The 22,709-nt window shown below is 42.7% G+C and overlaps 2 non-coding genes across 2 annotated transcripts; both read right to left on the reverse strand.

The window, feature by feature from the left end:
* Positions 1–11,839: 11,839 nt before the first annotated feature.
* TRNAQ-UUG (transfer RNA glutamine (anticodon UUG)) lies at positions 11,840–11,911 on the reverse strand. The gene has a single exon. It is a non-coding gene; the product is annotated as a tRNA-Gln (tRNA).
* A 10,105-nt stretch (positions 11,912–22,016) lies between these two features.
* On the reverse strand, positions 22,017–22,088 carry TRNAQ-UUG (transfer RNA glutamine (anticodon UUG)). Its single transcript has one exon. It is a non-coding gene; the product is annotated as a tRNA-Gln (tRNA).
* Between the last annotated feature and the right edge of the window lie 621 nt (positions 22,089–22,709).

The following is a 22,709-nucleotide window of genomic DNA, read 5'->3' on the forward strand; positions in this document are numbered from 1 at the left end:
TTTATGTAACTGTATTTGTAACCATGTATTATTTGTTTTACTCTGTGCCCAGGACATACTTGAAAACGAGAGGTAACTCTCAATGTATTACTTCCGGGCTAAATATTTTATAAATAAATAAATAAATACTTTGGGAACCCTTTCACCTAAAGGGTTGTATTGTATTGTATTATATGTTTTTATTTATATAGCGCCAAAAGTGTACTCAGCGCTTCACAAAGAATACAGTACAGGGAATTTTACAAATACAATAAGTGCAGCAAAAATCTGACAATGGGAAAGGAAATCCCTGCCCCGAAGAGCTTACAATCTAAGAGGTTTGAGGGGAAACTTACAGAGACAGCAGGTGAGGGAATAAGTGCTGCAGATGGGTGTGCTTGGCCACAATGGGTGGTATAAGTGACTGTGGGACAATAGCCATGAGTGCAGGCTATTGGGATGCTTGATTTGTGGGTCAATTTTAAGGTTAGTCGGTGTTAAATGAAAAGGTTAATACCATTTACAGGGGAAGAGATGGCAGGGATCTGTGGGTGAGATCAGGTGTGTATGTCTGGCTTAAATGAAGGGTTTGTGTATTCGCCCTTTCTCTTAATCCCATCAAGACACCTTTTGAACACCCAATATGTAACCTAGCAAGTTTTAATCATAGTCTGCTTTCTACAGGTGCACAGAGCAACAAACTATTGTGATTGTCTCTGTCAATCTAGTCCTATTCGTAACACTGATCATTCAGTGCTGTGGACAGTATTCTGCTACAATACTGTAACGGTGTCTCCCTACATAGTATCCCTTAGCCCAGCGGTGCGCAAAGTGGGGGGCGTGACCCCCAGGGGGGGCGGGAGATTGTGCTGGGGGGGCGCGGGCAGTTGCAGAGGCCCCGCGCTCTTCCCCCAGGCATTTAAATTAAATGCCGGGGGATCGCGTGAGGCCCCTGCAACTGTTTACTTACCGGGATTCAGCCGTCTGTTTTGCGTCACCATGGCAACGCGGCGTCAATAGACGCCGCGGCACCATGTGACCTGACGTCACACGCCCACGCAGCGTCATCTGACGCGGCTGAAGGAAGGCAGGGGGGCGCGAGAGCCGGGGCAGAGAGACAGAGGGGCGCAGCACAAAAAGTTTGCGCTCCCCTGCCTTAGCCTATTGATGTTAGTAGTCATTTATCTCATTGTTTCATTTTTAACCACTGGCCTTAGGGCTTTTTATTCAGGCATACACTGTTTCAAGTCCAATCATAGTGTTTACATGCGCTCTGATTGGCAGTCCGCTTTTTTTGAGTAGCGCCACTGACAAAGTGCTTTCTACCGTGCAAGATACTGTATCTTTGTTGGTTGTAGAAACGCAGAACAAGAAGCACACGTGCGCCAAAAACTATATAAGATGTCTGTACTTGATACCGGTGGATTAACGTATGAACTTTCCCTTGTCATTGGAAAATCGTACCTCATCACAACTAATGTGCATGTATGTCAGTGCCGTCTTAACGCATGGGCACGCTGGGCAGTTGCCCGGGGGCCCACGAGCATAGGGGCCCAATGCTAATCTATGCACAGACCAGAATTTAACACTAATTTTCTGATCACCCGCCTCAACATTCAAATCACCCGCTAACTCAGCAGAAGGAGAAAAATTACGACTTGTAGTACAGAGTTGGCATGTCTGCCTTCGCGAGAGAAATTTTGCCGTTTTTATTGCTTGCAATGTTATGGAAGCAGAATATTGTATCAGATTCACGGTAGGCAATTAACGGCTGGGGTTGTGTAGGCAGGACCCAGTGCACTGCTTTGCCCGGGGGCCTATAATGCTGTTAAGACGGCCCTGATGTATGTGATGGCCTTGCAAATGGTGCCTTAGGTATATTAGCACACATACAATGCAACTAGGATGACCAAGTTCAACGCCTAAGGCTTGAGTTTCTTACATCACCCAAAGTTGGCAAAATAGCACACAAAAAAGCAGCAGCTTACATACAAGCCCAGAGCATTTGGGAAGATAACTTTATTTGGGTGACACTGGATATATCAGCTTTGTACACATGTATAAAACATGCACAGGGAATAGCAGTGGTGGCACATTATTTAGTTCACTTAGACACATTATGCTTTATTCAACAGAAATTCATTATAGATAGCTTCACAATTATTTTATGTTTGAGGACAAGTATTACATCCAGACCAATGGGATGTCCATGGGTACGTGATTTGCGCCAAACTATGCAGGATTGTTCATGGGCCTGTGGGAGAGTGAATTCATTTGGAAGGAACATCAATTCAAAAACTGTATTCAATACTATAGAAGGTATATTGACGATATCCTGATCGTGTGGTCGGGATTCATGCAAGAACATGAATTGTTTTATAGTATACTTGAATTCGAATAATTACAACATTGTGCCAAGTGGAGAAACAAAATTAATTTTTTGGATCTTAATCTTAAAATTAGAGACACTTGCATTATTACAAGTACCTTTAAAAAAAAAAAAAAAGGATGTCAATTCCTATTTGGACTATTAAAACAACCACACAAGATAGTGGTTGAATCAAATACCTTATGGACTGTTCCTGCGTGTTCGCATGAGCTGTTTGGAAGTAACTGAGTATGAGAATCAGTCCACAATGTTGTCACAAAGATTTATAAATAAGGGATAGGACAACATTTTGGTTGAAAAATAAATGTCCAGAAGTAGATTGATAGATAGAGACATACTTTTAGTGCCAAAAATCAAAAGTACATCTTTGAATAGCAACACGATGCCCATGTTTGTCGCAAATTTCTGTAGACAGGAATCAAAAATTAGAAATATCATCTTCAAATATTGGGAAATTTTAAAAATGGACCCTGTTGTACGAGAATCTATTCCCAATAAACCCAAGGTTGTCTTTAGAATGGCAAAAAATCTAAACAGTGGCTGGGCACCCAGTGCCCTCAAAAAACCTACTCCAAGTGAGGTTTCTGGGAATTTTCTGACCAAACCTATTGGTAATTACACCTGTGGGAAATGTATAATGTGCAAATACATGGCACAGGACCAGATAGTGGTGGATAAGGTGACAGGTCAAGAACATAAGCTATCACAGTCTATAAACGTTTAACCCAATACGTAATTTATGTGATTGACTGTCCCTGTAAAAAACATTATATCGGTAAAACAATTAGACCTCTTAAGATATGCATTGGGGAACATATAAATGGGATCAAGAATGCCAGACGTTTATTAGATAAGTGTGAGGATTGCCCGTCGGCCCCGCCTCCGTGACGCACCCCGTGACGGGATGGGTGACGCACGCCGCTTTACCAGGCTAGGAGACACCGCACGGATCTCGATCAGGCTCCGCCCCCCGTGACGTCACGGGTGAGGCGCTCCACACACAAGCTACACGCAGGCACCGTGCTACCATGGGCACACGAGGGGTTAACTCCATCAGCAATTATTCCACACCTGCACTCCTCCCCGCCCCAGCCTACCGTTGGACTGAATATGTCTAGGGGTGGTTCTCATTCATTACTCTGCAGCTGTGTGCTCTCCTACCATTGGCTGCCTATCCTTTAAATACTCAGCCAGCCCTGCTAAATACTGGCTGAGCACCAACTCTGTTTACATTGGCGACACACTTTATTCGAGCTCGGCTAGTCCCACGAATTCGGGTATACCCGGATGTATTGAGGTTTGTGACTGTTTTCTGCCCGAGTGCATTGGGTTATTTTCCAGGCAGGGATTGAAGCATTTTATTCCCGCTGGCTGCAATACTGCACAGTATATATATATATACTGCATTACAATTCATGAATTTATGCCATCTGGTAGACACGCGAAGCATTGCAGCCTATTAAATCCTAATCATTATCATTTAACAGATCAGCCGCCCGTCAGCCAGGCATGAACCCAGGCTGGGAAGGCAAACGCAACGGGGCTTGTCAGAGGTGAGGAGCAGCGCATTCCAGGTATCTGCCAGGTACATACTGGGTATTTGCTCGAATAAAGTGTGTCGGTGCAGTATGTACTTGTGCGTGCCTCCAGTATCCTGCTTCCCTGCCTTTGCCTTGTCTTCCTTCTTGTATTTTTGACCTCAGCTTGTACCCGGACTCCTGCCTTCTCTGACCCCTTGACCACGGCTACGGATAACGACGATTCTACCTTCTATACTCCTGGACCCTGGCACCACGCAACGACTATCCGATTTCTCAAATCCTAGACCATGGCGAGTATTACGACCAATCTGTCCTCTCCTATCCTGACCCAGCTACACGACTACCACTCTGCACTCCGGACGAGCTTGCGCGGTTGTAGGTCGGTGGCTATCAACATCCCCACCTCAGCCCTGAGGTCCTGTCTAGTTTGTGGTGAGCACTCGTTACAATAAGGGAAAGAAAATTCATAACTTGGCCCACTATTTTCTGGAACATCATGGGGGAGACATGGAGATCAGAGGTTTAGAGGTTTGGAAGTGATCCCTCGAGATCCGAGAAGGGGTGATAGGGACCTTAAGCTGCTTCAACGTGAGCAGTATGGGATCTTTACCATGCACAGTAAAACACCCCTTGGGTTAAACGAACTCATTTAATTAAATCCCTTTTTGAAATCATGAATAACCTGGGGGATAACACCATTCTAACCATGAGTATTAATTCTATTCTATGGTTCTCTTGAAATGACACTACATCTCATAATATTATATAGGAGTTATTTGAGTTTACAATTGGTTCCCCAAGGTTTACTTTAAGGGAGATATTTATATAGTTCCCTATATGTCATATATTGTCCTTATATGCACATCCCTTGATGTTTCAATTTCTCACATTTTTATTTTAGTTTTTTCATTTATCATTAATGAATGTTTTATTTCTTTTTTTCTGCTATTTAGTTATCTCCCATTGTACATATTATTTATAGCAATACCTTAAATATCATGCATGGAAGGTTTATTATATTTCAATCTATTTTACAACAATTTGTAATAACATTTTTTGTTCATCAATTCCCAGTTTGAAGGTTTTGGTGATCAATTATTCACCTTCCAAGCCATTAAGGAGTGCTATTTTACGGATTTAATCATTGTAATCATGCAGTTCCAGTTTGTGCCTATGAACATAGTACATTACATATTTCTAGGTACTGTGTTTTATATATATTTATTTTGTTTAGAGGTTTATATATTTTACCTTATTTGTGGAGAGTTATATGTATGTTTGTCAATGTAATGTATTGCTTGTTTGAATTAGCACCTTAACACTTAGCACCTGAGCACTTTAATTACCTGTACTGTAAGGAAACCAATAGTGTGGGACTGTTGGGTGCATTGGACAGTCCCTCCTGACCAGTAAGCACAGCCCCCGACGAAGCGTAGTAAACGCGAAACATGTAGAGGTGATACTGGTTGTCTTGGTTACCACGCGTGACCCTATGATGTCATAAACCAGCGTAATTTCCCTGCATTCACAAGGAGGTTGTTTGGAACCCTGCAACCTCCATAGCTAGGACCTTAGCGCTGGTTCCTCCGGTCATCACGGCATGGGTCTGGTATTTCCATCTTCCGGAGGGACTGCTTCATATCATCAGTTTAGTCAGCGGGCAGGGACAGTGTGGTACCATTTTACTTTTGATGTATGTTTTATCTTGTTTATTATTGATATAAAGTGTTATTTTGTAATTTATAGTCTTCTCCTTGCGCTCTCTTTTTGTGTTTGTTTAAGCCCACAGCATCAGCCTGTCAACTGTACCACTAGCACGGTGCAATACCAGTGTAGCCCTAAAACAGCAACCGAACAATTTCGGCTAAAAGAAATAATTTTCCATTGATACCGGCTTGTGCTATTACCATACATACATCACAAGGTGCAACATTCAATACAATTATATACGAGTATGAAAAGGGTCACGAGCAGCAGTTAGTTTATGTTGCTTCATCACGGGTGACTGACATCAATGGACTTTTCATTGTCTCAACAAATGGTCAGAAAACATTCAACCATGGTCTTACAAATGCTACATCCACAATTGGCCTGCAAAATGAATTCGTAATTCTACAACAACCAACAAGACAAAGCAAGAGACTTTGGTCCATTTCATCAATGATAAAACACATCTTTGTCTTCTATCACTCAACTGCCAGAGCATCAGAGCGCACCACAAAGACCTTACGGATTCTGTTACACAACAGTGCGACATGTTACTCCTTTCCGAAACTTGGTTGGTAAATAACGAATAAGTTAATATTCCTAACTTTCATTGTGTGCTTCAGTTTAAGCGACAACATTGTACAGCCGGTGGCGGTGCAATTTACCATAAGAACCCAAACCAAACTCATTATTACAGCTGATTTAGACATGATTTCACGGCAGACTACTGAATTACCTGCCACTCATAGACTGGATGCAGACATATGCGCAGCACGATGTATATTACCCAATGGCCAACTTGCACTCCCCACCTACTTATCTCCAAATGAAACAGTCAACAATGTCATCAACTTCATCGATTTCATTCTGCTCCTGTACTCTATGGAAGTTGCAGCTATACTGAAAACAGATTATCATACCAATTTTAAGTGGTGACTTTAACATCAACTTTAATTGTGAAGAAGCACTGCCGCTCATTGCTGCAGCAAATATTCCATTTAAGTCTCAACAGCAATGCAGCCATGCCAACTACAACCTCAGGTTCCACCACTGATGCAGTCTTTCAACACCATTTAGGTACATTAGAATCCAAAATATATGTTTCTTATTTAGTTACCATAAATCCGTTACTTCATGTATTCGAAGTGATAGTATGGAAATGTCAACAGAAAAATAAATAGCATCAAATCAAATCTCAAATCTCTTTCATTTGCAAACATCCTTAGCACAAAAAACAGCCCCTGGGGAGGGAAGTGGAGCACAGCTGTGATTCTTTGTACTTTTCTATCCTCCAGTACCTGGGAAGTCTCTCCTCCTGCATCTCACTATGCCCTCCTTACTGCTTTTTCTGTTTACTGTTTCCTCACTCCTTTGTTAACGTCTCTGTTCTCTCCAACTTCCCCACTCCCCACTGCACCATTATTTATACACCTCTCTCCCAACAACTTCTTTACCCCTCAATAAAAAACACCCACACAAATCCTCTATTCACACTCTCTATCTACTCCTTCCTGCTGCTGGGGATCTCCCCATAGCCTGAAGCCAGACATACACACATGATTTCACCCATGCCTCCCTGCCATCTCTTCCCCCTGTAAATTGTGTTAACCCTCTCCTTTTAATACTGACTAACCTTAAACCTTGCCCCACAAATCAAGCATCCCAATAGCCTGCACTCACGGCAGGTGGCGCAGTATGCTCTACTTGATTTGTCTCCTGGGACTCCAGCTAGATGGGCAAGTCTCGCAAGATTTTCGGCTGGTTTCGCTGACGTCACCGGTGCCTGAGGATGCAATCGATTTAGGTAATTAGACTATGTGTATATAAGTATGTGTTTTTTGTAACTGGGGCATACTCTTTGACAAAGGGCTTAGCCCGAAACGTGTCAGAGTGGGTTGTTGCTCCTTTTATGGTGTCTCCCCTTGTCGCTCAATAAAGTAGTTTTTAACCTATGGTGTGCTGGTTCCTGCTATTTGTCCCTGCGCTGTGCTCCACTTCCCTCCCCAGAGGCTGTTTTTTCCTGATCTTCAATCAAGCTGGATGCACGCCTACACGGAGTTCCTGCTGTTCGGTATCACTCTACAAAAACAGTGAGTGGACTGTTGTATTATTTGGCTGGCTTCTGACTGTGTCATCTATTGTTCTGTGACCCCATCTGTGTGTGGTTGGTTAAAAGGGGACCGTCTGCCATTGGTATTTGTGTCCCCCTAGTACCCTATAAATCCCACTCTAGGATTTTAGCCATTATTGGCGGTCACGTGTTCATGAACTATAGATTGGGATGACAACCCATGTCAATTTTTCTGGAGCAGCTTCGTTCAAATTTGTATACCCAGGATCAAGAATATTGATGTCCGTTACCTATGGGACTTATATGATTGGACTCCATGTCCTGTTTTTGTCATCCCCAGCACAAATGTATGTATTATATGTCTTTATTTATATAGCGCCAAAAGTGTACTTGGCGCTTCACAAAGAATACAGTACATGGAATTATAATAATACAATAAGTGTAGCAAAATCAGACAATATAAAGGAAAGCCCTGCCCCGAAGAGCTTACAATTTAAGAGGTTTGATGGGGAACTTACAGAGACAGCAGGTGAGGGAATAAGTGCTGTAGATGGCAGTGCTTGGTCACAATGGGTGGTAGGAGTAACTGAGTGGGGGACAAAAGCCGTGAGTGCAGGCTATTGGGATGCTTGATTTGTGGGGCAAGGTTTAAGGTTAGTCAGTATTAAAAGGAGAGGGTTAACACAATTTACAGGGGAAGAGATGGCAGGGAGGCATGGGTGAAATCATGTGTGTATGTCTGGATTCAGGCTATGGGGAGATCCCCAGCAGCATGAAGGAGTAGAAAGAGGGTGTGAATAGAGGATTTGTGTGGGTGTTTTTTATTGAGGGGTAATGAAGTTGTTGGGAGAGAGGTGTATAAATAATGGTGCAGTGGGGAGTGGGGAAGTTGGAGAGAACAGAGACGTTAACAAAGGAGTGAGGAAACAGTAAACAGAAAAAGCAGTAAGGAGGGCATAGTGAGATGCAGGAGGAGAGACTTCCCAGGTACTGGAGGATAGAAAAGTACAAAGAATCACAGCTTTTGGAAACTTAATTTCTCACAGTTGCAAATTTGTTGTGCAGAGTCCAGATCTTCCTCAAATCTCCCCCTCCAAATTCAACTCCCAAATTAACTCTCCCAGACACTTTAAATGTGACACTTAAGATGGGACTCACCGCCAAATAGTTTCACAGCCTAGATGGATGGTCTTAAATACTCTAAAACACAGCCACTTGACTAACAATTAAGGGAGGGGTCTGCCTAATCAACTCTCACAGACATACTGATTAGATTTTAAATTCTGTAGCAATTGATGGTAGAATTATTAGTATTACAAATACAATTTTTGTGACAAAACACAAAGAAGTTTAACTTACAATGCGCATGCTCAGCATACACAACTTTTTTTTTAAGGTGCCGATCTTAAAAACAAAAATCTCCCCGAATCCATCTTTTTATTTGACATTACCTGAACTGTGGAAGGTTCAACAAACTGATCCCCAGTAGCCCGATCTCTTAGCACCACAAATCAGGCTTGGGAGCTCCAGCTGAACCCTTTTATAGCGTTGTGCTTGGGGTCCACAGAATGCGATCGCGTTATATGCGGATCGCGAAAAGAAAATTTGGGCCGCAAATATTGAACCGCTTAGGGGTTCCGCGGCCACTGGATGGGGAGAGCTGGGATAACTCTCCCAGCTGTCCCAGACCTGGAGGTGCAGCAGCACCCCCACACAGGACTGCCCGGCATCATCAGCTGCTGTCAGCTCTCTCCTCTCCCTGCTTCTGCCTTCAGCTTCCGGCAGACCGGGAGAGAGAGGAAAATCACAGCCAGCTCCTTAAAAGAGACAGTGGGTCTGTGTCTGTGTGTGCCCAAATGTAGACATTCCCCCTCTCCCCCCGCCTCATTTTCTTTCTGTCCCTCACTTCACAGCGCAGGCTATGGATTAACAACTCTTGTGCAAAGCCTTATGCTTTCGTTGTTTGAAGTCAACGGGCACCACTCACTGCTGGGGAATATGGGTATTTAATGTCCGGGCTGACATGGATGGGGAGGGGGAGGGGGGGCATGTGAAGCACTGTAGGCCAATTATATAATAAAAGGAGAATTATACACTAAAGGTTTACTTCAGATCTGATGCTCCAAGGTGCATGCAGGGAGATTTTATAACCACTAATGGAGGGCCATGTAGGGCTAGAGAGCATGTAGTGGCAAGAGAGAAGGCATTATAGGAGTAGCAATAAATGGCTGAGTAGAGGGCATTATAGGTGGGAAATAAATGGCAGGGTAGATGTCATTATAGGAGGGAAATAAGTGGCAGGGTAGATGTCATTATAGGAGGGAAATAAGTGGCAGGGTAGATGGCATTATAGGAGGGAAATAAGTGGCAGGGTAGATGGCATTATAGGAGGGAAATAAGTGGCAGGGTAGAGGGCATTATGGGTAGGAATGAGCGGTATATAGGGCACATGTAAAGGCAGTAGTGGACCAACAACTATAAATACTAAGGGACAGCAGTTATTTGAGGCCTCATGTTCCGCAAGCTGCTTCAATATGTAGACATACTTAATATGACTTTACAATGCAGTATATCCACCTTCAGAGCAAGGGGAGTCATCATGCATGAAATGCTGCATTAACTATTCCATACTGCTGGCGGTTTTGTCTTATCTCATGTCTGAACCAAAATCCCACTTGATAAACCCAATCCTTCTTTTTCATCATCTGTCACAGCAGATCACCATGCAGCTCCCTGTTAATGGTAACAGGCATCAAATGACGCCCTGGGGTCAAGTGACGTTGCAATAGCGAAATGATATCACATGACCCCGTGGTGTCATTTGTGTAAGGAATCTGGTGTCTAAGCGCCGTCAGCGCGACCATTAATCACCTCCCGTCGGTACTCAGGCGTCCAAGCGTCTGCAGCGCAATTCCCACATACCTCCGTTGTCTGCCACTGGCACTCTGGCTCCTCGCCATCACAGGATTGCACCAACCGAAGAGGTGCCTGTTGAACCGCAGCCTCTGCGTGTGTCCCCAGCTCCGCGCTCTATGCGCACACGTGCATCTGTCTCTGACCCCATGCGCATATGCGCGTCAGTCACCGAATCCACGCACACACGCACGCCAGCCCCAGACGTTATGTGCATGCATTCCCAGCTTACAGAGCACATGCCTAACAGAGCACTTTTAACCACTGCTCCTGCAGTGAGGCGTCGCCCCCAAGCATCACTCAGTTCCATGCAAATCAATGATTACACTCAGCTGGTCTGTAACACCTCTCTCCTATCAGGGAGGACTCCTTGCAGTCCTCCAGGCCTGCCCCCTTTTCCCATTGGCCTGCCCAGCCTTATTATGCCTGTGCTTCCCATCACTTGTCGCTCGACATAGTTCTGTATGGAAGCATTTGACTACTCTCTCAGTGACTCCTCAGGTATTGACGCGGATTGGACGACTACCCCCTCTGGCTCTCGACTTCAGCTCTACTTGGACTTCGTGACTTCTGGCATCCCTGTAACACGGCTTATACCTTCGACCATCCGCAACTCTCCAATCCCTGATCTTGGCAACGGCAATAACTACTCCTCCTCTACTACCGGTACCGGCAAGTATTGTCTTCCTTACTATACCTGGCCTGGCAACACTAACACCACACTCCGGACGCGCTCCCTTTGCTGCGGGTGCGTGTATCCCTACGTCCCACCTCAGCACAGGGGACGGGTCTGGTCTGCGGGCAGCACCGGCATAACAATTTGACACTGGAGCGGGGAGAGAGGGGGGGTGGGGGGCAGGCAGCAAGCTCCCTGCCACCTGGCACATGAAAAGCGGGGAAGATAGAAAACCGCATGGTAGGAGATCTGCTGCTTATTTTAATGCGAGCCACTCTCAAACCGTGTTATAAGCGGATCCGCGTTGTATCGGATCGCGCTATAACGGGGTTGAGCTGTATAAGTGGATTTCAACGTGGAAAATTGTTTTCATAAAAATCAATATGGCCATGCTGAGTTCACCCAAAAGGAAACTACGAAGTTTTCTCCCGAAGGTGGCACAGCTTTCTACACCCTGCCAACTATATTGCGCTAACAGGACAAGTATTCTTGTCTGCTTGATACAAACGTAAATACACACTGTATTTTGGAAAGCTGATGCTGTAAGCGAAAAGTTAAAACTTAGGTTCCACCGAGATTTGAACTCGGATCGCTGGATTCAAAGTCCAGAGTGCTAACCATTACACCATGGAACCTTAGATATTATGTACTGTATGTGTAATCAATTCAACACATAACAATGTGACATATAATTAGGCACATTTAAGTATGACTTGCTGGCTTAGTTGTAAATCTGACATTGCAAGGAGTAGAGTGATTATGTATAAGTCATTGACTTCCGTAACATCCATCCTGTTTTCCTGAATCTTCTCATAAAGTGGCATCACCAAAACCTGCTTGTTTGCTTTTTTATCCTGCTTGTTATGCTTTTTTATTCATTGTCTCATTCTTGAAAAATAATTTGAATAATAATGTGTATCATAAAAGTAGAAACTTTTGCTTTACTCCAATGTTCTGAGAGTTGTAATTGAGGTCCACTTTTAAGTGACTTTTGCTAATGCTGTGTTGCTGAGAAGAATGTTTTTCTTTCTTTTACTCTTTTCACATTTGGTTTGGGCAAAAAAAAATAATGTATTGCGTAAATTTCCATTATTGTCTCTAACAGAATTACAGCAATAAATGAATCTCAAAGCACAGAAACATTTTAAGTCAAGAAAAAAACGAACCCCTTGACATGTGAAGTCAGATCACTGGATTTAAAAGACCAGTATATGAACCAGGAAACCACAGTAGCGGACCTTACGTATCTGTCTCTCTGTCTATCTTTACTATTATTTTCTATTTTTCAACATAGCTTCAAAAATATGAAGCAGGAGTTACATAGTTACTTAAGAGATGAGGTTGAAAAAAGACATGTCCATCAAGTTCAACCTACGGTATGCTAAATTTAGACGACAGCTGCTCATCCTATATTTGTAATTCTAGAATTTTGATCAAGAGGAGGGCAAAATAGAAATTCCAGTGAAACATCTCAGAAGGGGAAAAATAAATTCTCACCTGACTCCAAATAATGGCAATCACATTACTCCCTGTATCAACATACTTCCACACTTACCTATTTGATATATCTCTGTATACCTTTCCTTTCTTAAAAGATGTCCAACCTGTTTTTTTTTAAAGATATCTATTGTATCTGCCATCACAGTCTCCATGGGTAATGAATTCCACATTTTAACTGCCCTTATTGTAAAGAACTCTTTCCTTTGCTGCTGGTAAAATCTCCTTTCCTCCAACTTTAAGGGATGACCCTGTGTCGTTTGTACTGTCCTATGGATAAATAGTTCTTTTGAAAGCTCCTTGCATTGACCCTGAATATATTTCTATATAGTTATTCCTTCTTAAATGCCCCTTTTCTAATGTAAACAAATTTAAATTAGCTAACCTCTCCTCATAAATCAGATTTTCCATCCCCTATTTATTTGGTGCATCTTCTCTGCACTTTGTCTAGTTCCATAATGTCTTCTTATTGAGTGATGCCCAAAACTGTTCTCCATATTCAAGGTAGTCTTACTATATAAAAAAAAAAAAATAGCCGGCCCAGATTGCTGCTTTAAAGATCCCGCATAGGTTTTATTTTTCATTTCTAGATATGAAGCAGGAGGTCTCTGGGTCTCAATCGTGTTAATATCAGCTCCAGGGACCCCTGCTTCTGAGCTACTTCGTTTTTAACCGCGAGATCTCAAAAGATATTGAGTAAAGAACCCCACTTCTCTGCACTCTTAACCTAAATATGGGTGTGTTATTCCTAATTGCCAAAGGCTGCACAGAAAATCCCTATCAGAGTATGGAACCGACGAAAAACAAAAAATTATTTAATACATCAAAATATCACACTTAATAGTTAAAATAAATGCTTAACGCAGGAGGGGAACTGTAATCTCTGACTATAATACTACAGTAGTGAATTAATCAGATATTTCCTTTTGTTCCTACTCCCCCGCTCCCATATGGGGATTTTTTAACATTTTAGCATTTATTTTAACTATTAAGTGTGATATTTTGATGTATTAAATAATTTTTTGTTTTTCGTCGGTTCCATACTCTGATATTGATTTTCAGTGCAGCCTTTGGCAATTAGGAATAACACACCCATATTTAGGTTAAGAGTGCAGAGAAGTGGGGTTCTTTACTCAATATCTTATGAGATCTCGTGGTTAAAAACGAAGTAGCTCAGAAGCAGGGGTCCCTGGAGCTGATATTAACACGATTGAGACCCAGAGACCTCCTGCTTCATATCTAGAAATGAAAAATAAAACCTATGCGGGATCTTTAAAGCAGCAATCTGGGCCGGCTATTTTTTTTTTTTTATATAGTAAGACTACCTTGAATATGGAGAACAGTTTTGGGCATCACTCAATAAGAAGACATTATGGAACTAGACAAAGTGCAGAGAAGATGCACCAAATAAATAGGGGATGAAAAATCTGATTTATGAGGAGAGGTTAGCTAATTTAAATTTGTTTACATTAGAAAAGGGGCATTTAAGAAGGAATAACTATATAGAAATATATTCAGGGTCAATGCAAGGAGCTTTCAAAATAACTATTTATCCATAGGACAGTACAAACGACACAGGGTCATCCCTTAAAGTTGGAGGAAAGGAGATTTTACCAGCAGCAAAGGAAAGGGTTCTTTACAATAAAGGCAGTTAAAATGTGGAATTCATTACCCATGGAGATATTTTGATGTATTAAATAGTTTTTTGTTTTTCGTCGGTTCCATACTCTGATATTGATTTTCAGTGCAGCCTTTGGCAATTAGGAATAACACACCCATATTTAGGTTAAGAGTGCAGAGAAGTGGGGTTCTTTACTCAATATCTTATGAGATCTCGTGGTCATATATGTTATACCTCCAGGCACCTACCTCATTATGTACAGGACTGTAATAATATATATATAGGTGAGCGGTGGAATTTCTCTTCTATGACTACTTTGTTTCTAAGTAAACAATGTGGTTTGATTCTCTCAGGTTACAGGAGTCAATAGAAAGCTGCAACATCATTCGTTGCGGTTTCCTATCGCCATGCGTGCCCCGGAATATTTAAAAACCATGGTGCACTGGCTGCACATACGGAGGTAAATATCGCAGGAAGCAGTGAAGAAAAGAAGGGTAGTGCCACTGGCTGTGGTAGTTTAACATAGTTGAGTTAGAGCGCAAAACACTACCCTTTTTTCTTCACTACTCCTTGTTCTAGCTCTTAGTGTGTGCTGCACTTTATCAACTGTGTTTTTTGCTGTTTACAATGGTTTGGAGCATTACTGAACTCAGAGAAAAAGGACAAATCCAAATTAATGATTTGTTCTCTGTGGACTCTAGTGCCCCCTTATATGATGCTATTGATGTATCAATAGAGCAAAGTTTTAAGGATTTAGAGAAATGACTTCTACTTGAAGTTAGAAATTGGTGGGACAAATCCACTTTGGATAAATATATATTATGCAATAGAATCCCTAGAGGTCTAAGAATATAAAAAAACACTGACATTTGGTAGTATGAATGATCACTTCACTAAGGAGTGGAACAGAATACTAGGTGACTGCTCCACGGAATGAATGAAGTTAATCATTTATGAAAGAAAGAAAATTCTAGTTGGGGTGGATAAAGAAATAACAATAGCTCTAAAAAATTTGGAACCATTGATACATGATAATAATTTATCCAAATTGGAGCTTCAATTGAAACATACACTTGAATATGCAGAGTGAAATTATTAAAATTAAACATCGTAAATTCTTGAGAGACAAGAATGACTATTTGACTAATACACATAGGAATTGGAGTCAACAAAAATATGTCAAAATCCAACAGAAAGATTCTAAATCTAAAGAGGATACTTATTCTATAAATAATTCTAGAAATAAAATACAGAATAAGGCTAGATTTCATTCATCTCAGCAAAAAGAGGTTAATAATAATGAGACATGGTCTAGAAAAAGCTATCAGGAACCCAGTAGGGTCATAAGTTAAAAAAAGAGGATCCCAATAGAATCTCAGAAAGGATAAATGAAGAGAGGCCCCAGACCAGAGTCTATTCTAGATATACACCTCTATATCATCTAGAACAATCACCTAAATCACCTAGAACCCCCCCCCCCAAGAAAAACCTAGACCCACTTCCTCTTTTTTTGGACTCGGTCAGAAACACACATGGCCCAAGGGACAATTGGATACCAAATTGGGAGAGATCCAAATTGAGATTGGAACCACAGCAAAATTGGGGACAGTACCAACGAGAAGGGGGTGCAGGGGAGGCAAGTCTCCCGCAAAGAGAAAGAAGGAGATTTTACCATTAGATAGTAGAGGAGTTTTCAATGTGTCCTCCTTTACCTTCACCCCATTACAATTGCAAGTTTTAAGTTGGGCTTACCTTTTGCTCCCACATCAGGCCCTATTGGTATCCAACTGTTTATTGATCTTCATTAATTTATGAGGAATTTAACTTTAAAGAGACACTTTCTTAAAAGAGAGTCTGCTTCTAGTTCAATAGGTGCGGGCATTTTTGGTGATTCAGATTTAAACACAATTAATTCTCAGGTACAGAATATTTCTATGATTCTACTGTAGATACTATTCTGACCTTTTAGCACCACAAATCAAGCTTTGGACATATCAGTGGTTTTCAATGTGGTAAATTGTTTTCATAAAAAGCAATACTGCATGCTAGGCTGAGTTCACCCCAAAGAAAACTGCGACTTCATCTCCCACTGAAAGCTGAGACTGATCCTGCAAACTATATTGCGCTAACAGAACAAGTATTCTTGTCTGCTGAATACAACTGAGAATACACACTGTATTTTGGAAACCTGAAGCTCAAACCAGAGATCAGTGGATTTTGTATAAGAAAAAAAGTTTTAAAAAAACAACGGATTGATGCTATATTGATACTTGGGAAGCAAGAATAAACAGGCTACTTACATATTAAATGGGGCAAAATTAGGTCAATCCTTGATGAAGAAGTATTTAGGAGTGCTTGTGGATAGCATGCTTAGCAATAGTGCCCAATGTCAGGCAGTAGCTGCAAAGGCAAATATGATCTTATCTTGTATTAAACGGGGTATGGATGGAAGGGATGGAAGCATATCTAATCCTCTTCGAATGGCTCTAAAGAAGTTTATATTGAATTGACTATATACATGGCAGTGCTCAGTCTCTCTGTAAGAAATCGGGGAACACGTCCTTTGTGACGTGTTCCCTCCTTACCTGTCTTATCTCAGACCTCCACTCTGGCACCAGCGTGTGCGTGCACCCCCGCTCTGCTTCCAGAGTGCGCACGCACGTGCAGCTCTTATAGTGTGGCTCTGAGCTTAGCCCCGCCCCTCAGATGCACCGCGCTTCTCTCGCATGCAGTGCACAAACGTGACAATGTGCACCGCTCCCCAGCTGCGTGACAAGTACTTGTTAGCCCACTTGTCTCCTGCAGCCAATCCTTGCCTCCGCGGAGGCCGCGCCTCCGCTCCGCCTCCCTTGCTACTGGTTCCTGTTTCCCATAAATACCCTGCTATCACTCCCAGTCATTGCTGAGCATAACTTGTTGTAGCCTTGAGCTCCTACGTCCGTTGTGCCTTGCTCCCTGTCCTGTGTTCTCCTGCAGTTAACTCTTCGGGTACCGACCCGGTTTGACTTTGGAACCACTCTCGATACTGACCCCGGCTTACTTTCGACTCTGCTGATATCTCCAACCCAGACCATGGCTATACGGACCACCACGATTCTAACCTCTCCAACCCCAGACCACGGCTATATGGACTTCTATGATTCTGACCTCTTCAACCCCAGACCACGGCTATATGGACTTCTATGATTCTGACCTCTTCAACCCCAGACCACGGCTAACGGACTTGACTGTTCTGAACTCTCCATTCCAAGACCTTGGCAAGTATCGACTAATTGTAACGCTTTCGCAAACCCACAAACAAGACAAGACCCCGGTACTGAGGTGGGAAGGTTTAGAGCCACACACCCAGAGCAGCGGAGGCGTGCCTGGAAGGCGGATTGTCAGCGTAGCCGGGTCTGGGTTGGAGAGAGAGGGTTAATCCATATACTTTCCGGGGTCCTGTGTTATAGAGAGCAGCGTTGTAGAAGTCCGTTAAGCCGTGGTCTGGGATTGTAGAAGTTAGAGAAGTCGAAGTCCGTGTAGCCGTGTTCAAGGGTTGGAGAAGTATTCGTAGTAGAGGTCAAGCCCAGGTCGATTTCCAGAGGGTCGGTACACGTGGAGACAAAACTGCAAGAGAAGGCAAGGACAAGGCAAAGGCAAGGTAGAGGGAAGGCACAACAAGGATTCAGCACAAGGCTACGAATGGTTATGCTCAGCAATGACTGAGAGCTAGAGCAGGGTATAATACATCCAGGGATCCAATCAGGCAGGGGGCGGAGTGGAGGCGTGGCCCAGCTTGAGCCACGATAGGTGCAGGAGACAAGGGGTATGACGATCACTTGCCGCACAGCTGGGAGGGCGGTGCACGGCATGACGCGAGCGCGCCGAGCGCTGGAGGAGCGCTGTGCATCCAGAGGGTGGAGCCAAGCTCCATTGAGCTGGCATAAGAGCTATGCATGCACGCGCGCTCTGTAACCAGAGCGGGGGTGCGCGCAAACGCCGGTACCAGCGTGGGTGACAGCATGGAGCCAGGTAAGGAGGGAACATGTCGCAAAGGACGTGTTCCCCGATTCTTACACTAACCCACTCTCTCCAACCCAGACCCGGCTACGTTTGACAATCCACTTGCCAGACACGCTTCCGCTGCTGTGGGTGCTTGGTTTACTACTTCCCCACCTCAGTATCGGGGTCCTGTCTTGCTCGTGGGCAGCGCACGCGTTACACTCTGATACCTGTTCAGGGTGCTGGGTTGATGCAGGCTGGGCGTGGATATGCAGAGGCGTGGATATGCAGATAGAATAAGGATGAGTCCTAGGAACCTTTATAGTACAAATAGAGATTTATTCAACATCGGTTTATAAGAATTGCCATACAAGGCCAAACTTCACATTAGACATATTAACTGGTGGCAAATCATAAAGTTATTCTGTGCTTCTTCCCCTGGTAGCTCTCCCTCCTAAACTGGGGAGGACTTATGCTTGTTTGCCAATCTAACCAATACTAAGGGAATTTCCTGCATAGTGTCAATAATGTTCCATCTCAACCGGGCCCCTGTTGGGAATACACTCTGCTTTCTGGGATCAGTATATATTAGTGTCTACTGCATACCTCGTCCATGCATATTGGATCGGGAGTTTACTAAGGACCTTTCAGTGGGGTCGATCCGATTAGGGTCCGGAGTTACGACTTTGAGAACTCCTGCTAAGCACATGCTCACTCCTCTTCCCGCATTAGAACAATGTTGGTCCATTACCATAGAAACTAACTATATAGTACAGCAGTGCGCAAACTTTTTTTGTGGCGCCCCCGCCCTACCTAACCTCCTCCTTGGTGCGCCTCCCCCTGCTTACCTTGCGCGGCGTCAAATGACGCAGCGGGGTCGTGTGACGTCACGTCACCTGCTGTGTCTTTTGACGTCACGTTACCGTGGCAACCATGATGTCCCATGACCCCGCGGCGTCTTGACTCATCAGACCCCAATTTTAATAAAACACTATCGAACAAATAGTTATCTACGGGCATGTAAACTCCCAAAGCTATCTGCGGAGGAATCAGCAGGTCTTAACGCTAAAATAAATATTTCAGAATTAAAGGAGGCTATTAAAGCTCTGAAAGCCTCAAAAGCCCCAGGCCCGGATGGTTTTTCAAATTTATATTATAAAAAATATTGGGGAATTTTAGCACTATTTTGTTTGGACATATTTAATAGTTTTCTATTGGGTTCCCAGATCCCCTCGCAAATGTCAAAAGCAAATTTAGTTGTAATACCTAAGGAAAAGAAAGCTCCAATGAATTGTGCAAGTTATAGGCCAATCTCACTCCTCAACACAGATTTAAAAATATATAGTAACATTTTGGCAAATAGATTAAACCCAATTTTGCCCCGTCTAATCCACAATGACCAGGTAGGTTTTATAAGTAAGCGTCAGGCCTCAGACAACATGCGTAAGATTATTAATATAATTGATTATGTTCAGTTCTCCAAACCTAAAGCAATGCTATTGAGATTAGACGCCGAAAAAGCGTTCGATAGAATTAAGTGGGATTTTCTAGACAAAACTATGCTGGGGTTTGGCTTCTCCGGACCATTTTTAAAAGGGGTCCAAGCATTATACGACACTTCTAAAGCCACCCTGAAAATGCCAGGGGGGGAGCTAAACCAAATTAAGATCAGTAATGGCAACAGGCAGGGTTGCCCAATCTCCCCTTTACTCTTTGCGTTGACAATCGAGCCGCTTGTAATCAAAATGAGGGAAAACTCTAATATTCAAGGTATCAAGTTTGGTCAGGAAAATGTTAAACTATCTCTATTTGCTGATGATATTATTTTGACAATCTCCAACCCTCTAAAGTCTCTTCCCAACCTACAAGATGAGCTCTCTAGGTTTGGCTTGTGCTCAGGTTATAAAATTAATTCGGCTAACTCAGAGGCTCTAAATTTGACTCTATCAGATATTGAAGTAAAACTAATCAAATTAAATTTGGAACAATGTAAAATTGAAATACTTAGGGATTTTTCTTACAAAAAAACTATCATTCTCTTTATAAATAGATGGTCCCTGATATAAGAAAATATTATCAAGCCTCCCACCTGAAACAGATAGTTTTTTGGCACGCTCAAGAAAATCAATATCAGTGGGTAGATCTAGAGAATATATTTAATAGCTCTGCAGCTCTCCCGGCCCTTATGTGGAATAATAGATCAATAAAGAGTTCCAAACCAGATCTTTTTGATTCGGCAGTAATTACATTTTCTTGTAAAATTTGGTACAGGTTAAAAACTATTACCAATTATCTTCACCTCCTTCGAGATGTACCCCTATTTTTGATAACCCAGATTTTGGACCACGTGGTTCTCTAGTATATATGATGATTGGAAGGTCAGGGAAGTCAGAGATGTGGGAGATATTCTTCTGTATTTGAACTATGTAGAAAAAGAAGCTATCAGTGGGGTCTTATCTCAACACTATACCAAGTTCTTATTTCTTGGGAATATAAGGCCCCCTGCACAAACCGCTATATGGATAAATGGGCCCAGGATTTTAAGGTAGAGATTCCTTGGGATAACTGGCAAGCTATCTGGGTCAATGCAACGAACACATCACTATGCACAATCTCTAAAAATAATATTTACAAGGTTATGTTCAGGTCGTATTTTGCACCCCAGAGGTTGAGGCAGATCTACCCTGTGTCCATAAATCTTTGTTGGAGGGGCTGTGGCGTAAACAGAGATATGGCCCATATTTGGTAGGTTTGCCCCAAAATACAGAGATTCTGGGGAATAGTTAAAAATGTGGTGCGAGAAATTTTTGGGGTAAGAACCCCCCTAGATCCAGTGACAATGGTTCTTGGTAAACCGCTAGATAATTTAAACAAAAATAAATCCAAATTATTGGTGCATATTCTGACTGCGGCAAGACGCGCAATCGCAGGGGCCTGGAAAAAGCCCTACAGTAGTTCCCCTCCAGGAAAGAGATTATCTTGAGAGGGAATGAGGTGCAATCTATGGAAAGACTGACAGCTTCTGTTAGAAAATTCCATAAAGTCTGCGAGCCCTGGCACATTAGAGGAAATAGGTGAATTTTTGACTCACTGCGGAATGTGGATTGTATTCTCTCTCTGACAGCTGGTATTTCTGTGTAATCTGTGGAGTTAAGATGTATGGCGTGGCTGCTGTTATGTAATTGTGTATTTTTGGACCCAATTGTTAAAGTGGTGGTACCTACCCCCCCCCTTTTTTTTTCTCTTTCTGTATCCCTTTCCCTATGTTTGTCTCAAAATCTAAATAAAAAAAGAAGTTACAAAAAACAATACAAACTGACATTGCCTGAACTTTGGGGGGTCAGTAGTCCGACACCGTAGCACCACAAATCAGGTTTGGACCAGGTCGGTGATTTTCAATGTCGTCATTTTTTTTAAAATAAAAAGCAATATGGCCTTTCTCCCAAATGGAAACTGGGACTTCATCTACTGAAGGTGCCGCAGATTTCTACAGGCTGTCGGAGGGCGGCTGACCCTGTAAACTATATTGGGCCAGTGGCAACCTGGAGCTCGGACCACAGATACTGTAAGTGGATTTTGTAAAAAAAAGTACAGATTTAAGAAGAAGTAAAGTACAGTGCTTTAAGTAGAAGTAAAAACATAGGTTCCACCGAGATTTGAACTCGGATCGCTGGATTCAAAGTCCAGAGTGCTAACCATTACACCATGGAACCTGACATAATATGTATGTGTAGGCTGTTCAACACATAACAAAGTGACATATAATTAGGCACATTTAAGTATGACTTGCTGGCTTAGTTGTGAATCTGACATTGCAAGGAGTAGAGTGATTACGTCACATGCATAAGTCATTGTCTTCCGTAACATCTATCCTGTTTTCTTGTATCTTCACATAAAATGGCATCACCAAAACCTGCTTGTTTGCTTTTTTTTACCATTTATTGTCTCATTCTTGAAAAATAATATGTATCATAAAAGTACATACTATTACTATACTCAGTGTTTTGAGTTGTAAATGAGGTCCACTTTTAAGTGACTTTTGCTAATGCTGTGTTACAGAGAAGTATGTTTTTCACTTCTATTGGGGCTAAATGTAGCCAGGTCACCTGATGGCTACTATTCTGCCCTTGGGCTGGAAGTAAACCCTGGTACAATCAGGTTGCCAGTAGTTGATATGGGGTTTTTCCCATCCAAGGAGCTGCACTTGAGTGACAGCGGGTGGCGGTAACATCAGGCCTGGGCATGACCAATCATGAGCCAGACCTGGTGCCCTCCTCCTGGCTGTACTTAAGGGCAGTACCACCCCAGATTTGTAGGGTTGTGCTTCCCCACTG

Source organism: Ascaphus truei, chromosome 1, assembly GCF_040206685.1.
Source record: "Ascaphus truei isolate aAscTru1 chromosome 1, aAscTru1.hap1, whole genome shotgun sequence".
NCBI classification, from domain to species: Eukaryota; Metazoa; Chordata; class Amphibia; order Anura; family Ascaphidae; genus Ascaphus; species Ascaphus truei.